The sequence below is a fragment of the Eulemur rufifrons genome, chromosome 8 (genome assembly GCF_041146395.1).
Source record: "Eulemur rufifrons isolate Redbay chromosome 8, OSU_ERuf_1, whole genome shotgun sequence".
In the NCBI taxonomy this organism is placed as follows: domain Eukaryota; kingdom Metazoa; phylum Chordata; class Mammalia; order Primates; family Lemuridae; genus Eulemur; species Eulemur rufifrons.
In genome coordinates, this window is record NC_090990.1 from 29844755 (window position 1) to 29854320 (window position 9566).

Here is a 9566-nt window from a genome sequence, read left to right on the forward strand (position 1 = left end):
TCTTTGCTCCATGTGGAGGGGCTGGGGCAGCTCCACCGGGGCTGCGGGACCCGTGGCGGCCTCCTCACAGGTGGCTTGCTGGGCACTGAGGTGTTCCTTTACGTGGTCCTCTTTCTTCCTGTGGCCTCTCATCCGCCAGGGCCTTGCTCCCTGCACTGCCTGTCTGTCCTGGAGGATAAGCTGGATTTCTTCACATTATAGTTGGGCTCTGAGAGAACAAAAGTGGAAGCTGCCAGGTCTCAAAAGGTCTATGCCTGAACCTGGCACAATGTCACTTGCACCACACCTGACGGAGAAAGCAAGTCATGAGCCAGCCCAGGTTCAAAGGGACCTGCTTCTGGATGGGAGGAATGGTTGATGGCCATCTAGAAGGACAGCCACTGGCCATCGTCCTGCTCACATTCCTTGCTCATTCCTTAGCGATTATTTCCCGTCCTTTTCACGGGGATAAAGAAAGAATAATGATCTGGTTAGAGGCTCCTCTGGCCTAGGCCTCAGGATGCTAGCGTTCACCAAGTGGGGGAAGCTCCAAGAAGGCTGTTCTGCATTTTCCCCCAGTCCAGCTGTACCGCTGGAGTCCCCAAATCACACGGATATCAGTGTGATTTCTCAAAATTTCCTACACTTACTTTGCATCACACAAAACTCTGTCTGGGGAGGGAGCTCTCTGTCAACTCCCAGCACCTCCCACTGTTCAATCTGCATCGCTCTGGACCTGAAAGATGGATGCTGATGTCCGTAGAAGGCTGTTGGCACCCATCCCTCAGTTAAACATTCCTGTTCTATTCTTTGCTATTTTCACTTCCTTTTGATTACTTTGTCCAGTTCCACTTTCCTTGCTGCTATGGACTAAATTGTGTCTCCCTCAAATTCATATGTGAAACTCTAACTCCCAATGTGACTATATGTAGAAATAGGGTCTTTAGGAAGTGATTAAGGTTCAGTGAGGTCATAAGGGTGGGGCTCTAAACCAATATGACTATAGCCCTATAAGAAGAGGGAGAGAGACAGAAAGATCTTGCTCTCTTTCTACCAGGTGAGGACGCAGCAAGAAGGCAGCCGTCTGCAATCCAGGAAGAGAGCCCTCACCAGAAAACCCAACCATGCCAGCACCTTGGTCTTGGACTTCCAGTATCCAGAACCGAAACAAACTTCTGTTGTTTAATCCACTCAGTCTATAGTATTTTGTTATGGCAGCCCAAGGAGACCGATAAACCCAAGGCTGCACAATCTACTTTAATCTCCCCATAAGAACTCCAAGATGCAGGTATAAAAGTCCCTGGCTCACAGATGAAGAACCTGAGACCCAGTCTTGGTTAGTGTAACGTGACCAAGATCATTTGGTGAGTGACAGATTGGAACCCAGGTCGCCTGGCTCCAAAGCCCATGCTCCTCTGTGCTACGTGCCCAGCGCCCTCCTGAACATCTCCTGCTAACTTGCCATGTGGGAGAGGAGCGAGGGTCCCCGACTTCTTCCTGGCTGGAGGCTGGTGGCTCCTGGCTCTGCCCTGTCTCTCAATCTACACTCTCGTTAGACACAGGCAATTCCAGAGTGGTGCCCTGGAGGGGAGGGCAGGGCAGAGAGGAATTCCGCCTGGGCGGCACATTCCTCCCCAGCCTTTGGCAAGGGCAACAAAGAAGCCCAATTAGCAGGAGTGTGTAGGTGGGTAGGGAGACAGCAGCTTTTGTCCCTCCTCCCGGTGTCACTGGAAGTACACACAGCCTCGTTTCTAGGCCTGGATCATTGCAGGAGGGTGCCAGGACACTAGCAGACTCATGCCAATGACACAAAAGCAACGAAACCAAATATTTAAAGAATCCATTTATTTCTGTCTTGGCACACAAAAGTCTGGTGACTTGCTGTTTCACAGTAGGCAGCAGAAGCAAAGAAGCTGGTTTGCGACCTCTGATAACAGATTCCAGCCGCAGTAGGAACTACCATTGTACAGGGCTTTTCACTATTCAGAGCACATTTATACCAATAAGGCTTTATCTTCATGTCAGAAGTCAACCGGGTGAGTACTGGGGTATTATTTATCCCCATTTCATAGGTGAGGAAATGAAAACACAGACAATATAAGAAACTAGCCCAAGGAAACACCAAGAATCCGCCCCAGGGCATCTGCTTCTACATGTCACACTCTTTTCAACTCAAAAGGCTGCATAAACCTGGAGATGTACATCGGCTTTTCCCAGCTGCTTCAAATACAAATTTCCATCATTTCCTTTTCACCAATCCTTCTCCTGCTTTATCGGAACTATTACCTACCACTTTGTAACTTGGTAACAACTGGGTCTAGAAGGAAAGGTAACACCCCCTTTGCAGTTGAGGACAAGATCACACAGCTGGTGTCAGAAGTGGCCTAGACCCTAGCCCTGGTGTTTTCCTGGTGACCCAAATAACCCACCTGCCCGCTGATAATCTCAACAACCCAATCCTCATTAAAAAACCCTCATATACCTAAACTATCTGAAAAACTAGAACAGGTATTTTTGTGTCTGGTCTGTATTGTTTGTGACAAGCTAGTCCTTCCCAGGAACATAAACTCACATGAGTAAGAATCAGAGTTAACTTTTATTCATTTATGGGTGATCATCAGATACCAGGCCCTGTTCTAAATGCTTTACGTGTATTAATTTATGTAATGCTCACTGCTTTTGACCTGACTTCCAGAGACCCTTGGGCCCATGAGCAGCTTCCCCTCCCTGCAGCCCCGAGAGAGTGATGGGCTATGATGTGAAGTTGCACTCCAAGGCTGTGCAGTGCATGACCTGTACAACTGGACATGGCCGCCCTGCTGGGCTGTGGGACTGCTACCCACCCTGCTCTGGCATGGGCTGGTTTGAGGCCTTCTCTCTCACAGGTGGGGCTGCCCCCGTTCTTTTTCAGAATCTGTGAGCCATTGGCATAACTATCACCCAGTAATCAACGCTTCCCTAGTTCACTGTCACAGAGGTGAGGGGCTGCGAACCGTCTGCCATGGGGGAGGCGGGTGAGGAACTCCAGGAAACGGGGGGCTCCAAACAGAGCTTGGTCTTGGATTGGTGACAGCGTTTATTCAGGGCTTCGAGTTGGCTCGCACAGGTGTGAGGTGCCCTGGGCTTTACGGAAAGTGTAATTATAATACGGTTCCTCTCCTAAGACAGTTAGGCTGCACACTCGAGAAGATAAAGGGAAAAGAGCACCAGGCACCACGCCAGGGACTTATCTACGCATGTACACAAAGCCATTCTGTGCCGAAGACAACTCTGTCAAGGTCATGCTGTTATCTACGTTTTACAGAGGAGGAAATGTCACCTCAGAAATTGCTCATCTCTCAAAACCAAGTTCAGGGGTGTAAAGTGATTACGACCTTTTTGTTTGGCAATAAATATCAGGGGCTTTATATTCCCTCTGACCCAGTAATCTACTTCTAGGAATTTATTCAAATAAAATAATCAGAGATGGACCTAAAGAAAATGTAGAGGGCTGTTCATTGCAACATTGATAATTGATGTTGTTAGGAATGATCATTGGTAATAGCAGAAAATAAGGAACATCTTAAACGACTCTTGGGGAAATGGCTAAGTAAATTACGGTAGATCCAATAATAGCATATCGTGCATCCACTAATAATCATATTTTTTAAAAAATTATAACTGACATGGGAAAACATTCATGATACGTTAAGAGAAAAATAAGAGAATCCAAAACTAGATGTAGAGTGAAATTCACTTATCAGGATATGTATAAATACATAAAGAGAAAAGACTGAAAGGAAATACACCAAAACATTAATAGTGGCTGTTGCTAGGTGGTAGAATAATAGGTAATTTTTTTCCACTTTATATATGCATATCTTTTTCAAATATCCCATCGTGAACCTGTATTACTTTAACAAAATCCGGGAGAAATGCTACTGACTTCAAAACCTGCTCGGGCACCAGCAGACTGCAGTAACAGTGGCGGAGTCCCGCCGTGCACCGGCCACCTCAACTCATCTGTCCTTCAATGGGCACTTGTTACCTCTGCTTTACAGATGAAGGAAGTGAAGCTCAAAGAGGTATGGCTTCTTCCCCAGGTGACATGGAACCCACATTCATCTGTTTGACTCTGAAGTCCCAGCTCTTTTCTCTACCTGAAGTTCTTTGCTACCTCTATCATAGCTGAGCAGGAGAAACACCCAGGAAAGGTGGTAACCAGGCTGCCCCAAAGCCCAGAAGGCTGCTGACAGCAAAGATCAGGAAATTCTTCCTGAAACAGGTAAGAGACATGAGCTTGCACCCGTGGAGAGAGGCTTTCTTGTTCCACCACAAATCTGCATGAAATTCACCCATTCCCATAGTCACCAAGAGCCCTTTCCTGGGTATCCTCACAGCCGGCGTCACCTAAAACATACAAATAGCCTGATTTTTTTTTCTGAATCATTGTTTCCATTCCTCACCCTCTTGGTTGGTTTGGTGACACCTCTTCCCTGCAGCTGTCTGCCAACCTTACCAATTTATTTATCACCTGAAAATTATGCCCCTCTTATGACTAATGCTAGATTAGTTGGATTGTACATTGTTTCAAGGTATCATAAAGGCTCCAGGAAAGATGCCTGGGGCACTGCCGGGGGTTCTGGGGGACAGTGAGGAATGAACTGGGTCAGGCCCACTCCCCACCCCCCAACCATTCACTCCAGCTTTGGGTGAATACTGGGCTTTATTTGGAGAAGGTATCCGAGGCTATAGACTGGTTGGAGACCACTAGTTCCAAAATGTGACCCCTTCTTTAAAAGGTGAAGAACGGTCTTCCCTGGGGATTTCTAAGAACGGACCACAGGTTCTGAAGGCATTTCTAAGAGACACTTCAAGGCAGTGGTTCTCCACTTTGGCTGCCACTGGACACAACTGGGAAGATTAAAAACCAAATACAGATGTCAGATCTCACCCTCAGAGATTCTGAGGTAGGAGGTCTGAGGCGCAGCGTGGGGGGACATTTTTGCTCCCCAGGTGATGCTAACATGCAGCCAAGGTCGAGAACCATTGCTGAACACCAGCTGAATCATGGGGGCCACACATTCCTATACTGGGGGCCCCACTCAGATGGTGCCAGGTGCTTACCTGCACATGGTGAAAACTTGCAAAGGCTTCATCACAGGTGAAGAAGTGGAGGCTGATAAAGGACAGGTGGCTTGTTCTAGATCTTAGAGCTGAAAGTACCAACTCAGGCTCTTTGAATGACATTTGTCCAGCACCCTGCACCCCAGTCATCTCCTACTTCCCCTTACAGAATCCGTCCCACTGTGCCCGAGATTGCAGGTAGTGCAGCCCTTTAAAATATAGCCCATGGGTATGTTTTGTTTGGCACACACAGTATTTCATAAAAGTCTGAAATCTGGATTTCTGGCCAACACTGTGCAAGCCCCCAACAAGGCAGAGCTCACCTGGCGCTGTGGAGTTGTGCCCTTCCTGGGCGGTCCAGGCTCTCCGGGAGCCACCACCTCCCCACCCCATTCCTGTGACCTGTGGACTTGACCTGCCTGGCCACGGTGCAGTCACATGTGTGACATGGCACTATGTCACAGTAAAGAGGAAGCGTCATAGGGGGATTATTAAATGGGAATAACACCCACTTACATACATAAGCTTCCTGGAAAAACTAGTCTTTGCTTTTATCTAAAGATGGTGGAATCAGACCTGACACACACATTCAACAGAACAAAAATCATCTGGATTTATCAAATCCAGATTTTGATTCTATCGAAATCCAGATGATAATGATAGAATGAAAATATCACATTGACACAGTGTTTCCTTGTGTCCCAATTACTTTAATATATATCAACTTACTAAGTTAGAAACTCATCTCAACCTTCCTTCTCCACTCTGGGCCTACTGCTCGTCCCGGGTCCTGAAAGCAGCCTAGATACAAAGCCAGGTCGGTGGCCATTAGTCAGCCAACACAGAGACCTCTGCGCACAGGAAGCCATCCTTCCTATTGCTTTTCATTTTCCTTTTGTCCCTCAGAAATGCAGAGTTGCGGAGGAAAATATGACCCCAATGTAAAATAAATAAAACCATAAATAAATATAATAATGCATATAATAAAACAGCAAATACAAAGCATAGAAACAAGCACATACAAATCTAGCGTACAAATTGACAGAAACTATGAAATATATTCATATACATTTAACAAAGGTCAGAAGGAAATTTGAAGGGGGCACATAATTTTAGACTTGTTAATTATCCTTTTTTAAAAAATTTTGCCTTTATGTTTCTAATTTTTTTAAAAAAGACTCAAAAATTCTTAACTTTCTTTTATAATTTCCTCATCTGTAAAGTGGAAAACCAACAGTACCTGTCTGTAGTCTTCAGAGCAGTCCCTGGTACAGAGTAAGGGCTCAGTAGTGGTACTGTTATGATTACCTGGGTGTAACAGGCCAACTTTCTCTTAACCCCTTCCTTTTCCCTAAAGAAGCTAATCAAACGGGTTTACCAGATTCCATGATCTCTGTCCATTAAATGAAGGTTAGCATATTCAGGTGTGACGCAATCTACATCAAGCTCTCATTGACACCATGGATCCGAATGTTGAAGTGACCTCCGTATCCAACACAGAAGAGTATTTTTGTGCGATACGCCGTTTGGAAGAGCTTCATGGAGACCCTTGTCTACTGTCTCTCCATCTATGTGTCTCTCTCGCCACCAAGCCTGTAAACTCCAGGGTGGGAAATTTGCCTAATTCATTTCTGCCCCTTCCATGCCCAGCCCATTAGTTGGAAGTCAGTAAACAGTAACAATTATGTGACCAATAAATGAATATTCAGATAGGGCAAAAATAAATCAAGACGCAGGTGTTCTTATTTCCTTCGGTGGGATAACCGTGCCAGCAGTAAGTCTTCGGTGTCCCGGTGACGGCGGTGGTGGATGCCGCGGTGCTGGCCAGATTCCCCCAGCACGGAGCCGCTCTTTCTCCCGGCTGCCAGGACCGCTGCCAGCTGCCAGCCCACACCTGGGTCCCTCCCCAGGAATTCTGAAGGGAGCTGCATTGTCCAAGACCACACACCTTTCCCAGGAGCAGTCTATCCAGTGACTGATCATTTGCACGGGGACAAAGACGTGGCCCCTTCGCCCCAATGTGAGACAACGCAGAAGAGCTATTTCAGCTCCAAAATACTGTAGAGTTGACTCAGGCCCCTGCTGCCATCGCACCACAGTCCAACTGTCACCTCTGCCCAACCCTGCAACCCTCGCTCCCCAGTAAACCTCCTGCACACCGAGCGATCTCCAGCTCCATCTCTGAGTCTGTTTCTGCGGAACCCCACTTGTGACAGTGGGCACCAGGACTGGCAGCCTGGAGGTGGGAGCAGGTTGGCTCTTGCTGGAAGCTTCTTATCCCCAAACCTTCATGACTGTCTCTCACGTGTTTCATGGCTCGTCTCAAATGCACCATCTCAGGGGTGACTTCTCTGGCAGTGATTCCCAGCCCAAATCATTGCTAGCGCATCACTCCGTTCTGTCTCCTTCTATGCAGTCATCCACAGCAGACGCTGTCTTGTTCTTTGCTTTCTTGCTTACTCACGGTCTTTCCCCTGCTCTTGCACCAGGATGTGAGCTGCAGAGGACACATGCCTTGCTATGCTGTTCACCACTGTATCTCCGGCTGTTAAACATCACCCAGCACAACGTACGCTCCTGAGAGATATCTGTGGAATGAATGAAGGAGAAAACGCACACACATCCACAGTGGGACGCACTGGGCTGAGGGTGAGAAGGCCTCGCTGCTAGCTCTGTTTCTGCCATTGCCAGCAGGGGGACCCAGGCAAGCCACTTGACTTCTCTGAGCCTCAGTGTTCTCATCTGCAGGATGAGGTGGCCGAATGTGATGATCACTGAAATCTTGACAGTTTTAGTCTCCTATAATTGTACATGGTTATTCAGTTCAGAACTGTTCTGTCTGTAAACTATATGGGAATCCTAGTATTGTTTTAACTGAAGAGGAGCTTCCCAGAGCGTTTGTATTGCCTTCAGATGCCAATTTCATTATGATACCAACGCTAGCAAAACCTGCACGTGAGATCCTGCACTTACGGATATGTTCACCGTGGGGTTCATCAACGCTTTAGAGCACCGTGAAATAACCGTTCTCCTCTTTGCACAAAGACCATGAAAAGCGTGAAGTCTCTTTCTCAAGTCCTACGAGGTAATGAAAAAGCAAACACGGGTCAAGGGCCGCCTGAGTAAATCTAGGCTCATAGGAAGCACTGAGCATGTTGCGGGCCTGGAGCAAGCACTCTTAACATCTGTCTCGTTCAGTCTGAATAGTCAGTTTCAGGTGGGCACACTTACCAGCCACCTTAGAGCTAAGGACACTGAAGCACAGAGAGATCACCTACCCGCCCCCCCCCCAGTGTCATACAGCTGACAAGTGACGGAGCCGGGGTTTGAACCTGAACAGTAGGGGTCTGGAGCTTTGCCATTAGCCACGACACTAAGCTGCCACCCAATAGAGTGACACTTTCTTTTTTAAAGATGGGAATTCTGGCATAAAGACAAGTCACCATTGTACAATCAACTAGAGGTAGTGTGTCTGTCTAAAGCCAAGCTCCTTTGACCTCAAGGTGCACATGAATCACCCAAGCAATCTTCTTAAAATTTAGATTCTGAATCGGAAGATCTGGGACTAGGCTTGAGATCTGCATTTACAACTGTTTCCAAGGGATGTTGGTGCTGCTACTCCGTGGACGAGGCTTTGCGTAGCAAAGGTGGGGAAGAAGGGACTCCTGCTACACGTCAGCGACTACGCTCTGGTCCAGCTCCGGCCAACACTGGCAACAGGGTGGGCACGGTGGTGTCACAGGGCGTGTGTGGAAGCTCATTATAAACCACAAAACTCAAAAGCGAGGGGGCAGGGATTTGCCTGCCCCCTGGTCTATTTCCTTCTAGAATTTGAGTCTTTGAGGGGTCTCCAGCACAATGCCTGCACATGGTAGGTAATCAGCAGGTATGAAGCCAAAGGGCCAAGCACTTTACATGTCATGGAATTTAATCTTCACAACAATCTCTGGCTCCCATTTTACAGACAAGGAAACTGAGACATTACCCAACATACTCCAAACCGTCCAAGCAATAAATGCTGGGGCCTGGACTCTGAATGAGATCTGTCGAGTCCCAAAACCAATGCTGTTTGTGCCCTTCACTCCCATTATTCCTTCAGCTCAGAGGCCGGGCTGAGCTCTACACATGGACAATAGACTTTGCTTCTGCACCTGTCACATGGGCACCGAAGTCTAACCCCTTCTTAGCACAAATGAGGACCTTGAACTGTGGGCTCTGGTCTGGGGATAAATCCTACAAATGCAAGTAGAGGCTCTTCCTTTCAGGGGTGGGAGAAGGCACAGAAACAATAACTCAGCTAAAATTAACTCTTCAAGTATTTTTCAGTGAGAAGCAAAGTCAAGGGCTTTCTATTTTCAGGACCCCTAAAGCCAGTGTCCAGAAAGTTTTGGTTCAACAAGTTAAAAGGAGCAAATGTTTGGAAGAGTGGTTCTCAAAGTGGGGTCAGGGTCTCCAGAGGCCCTGCTGACCACAGTATTTTG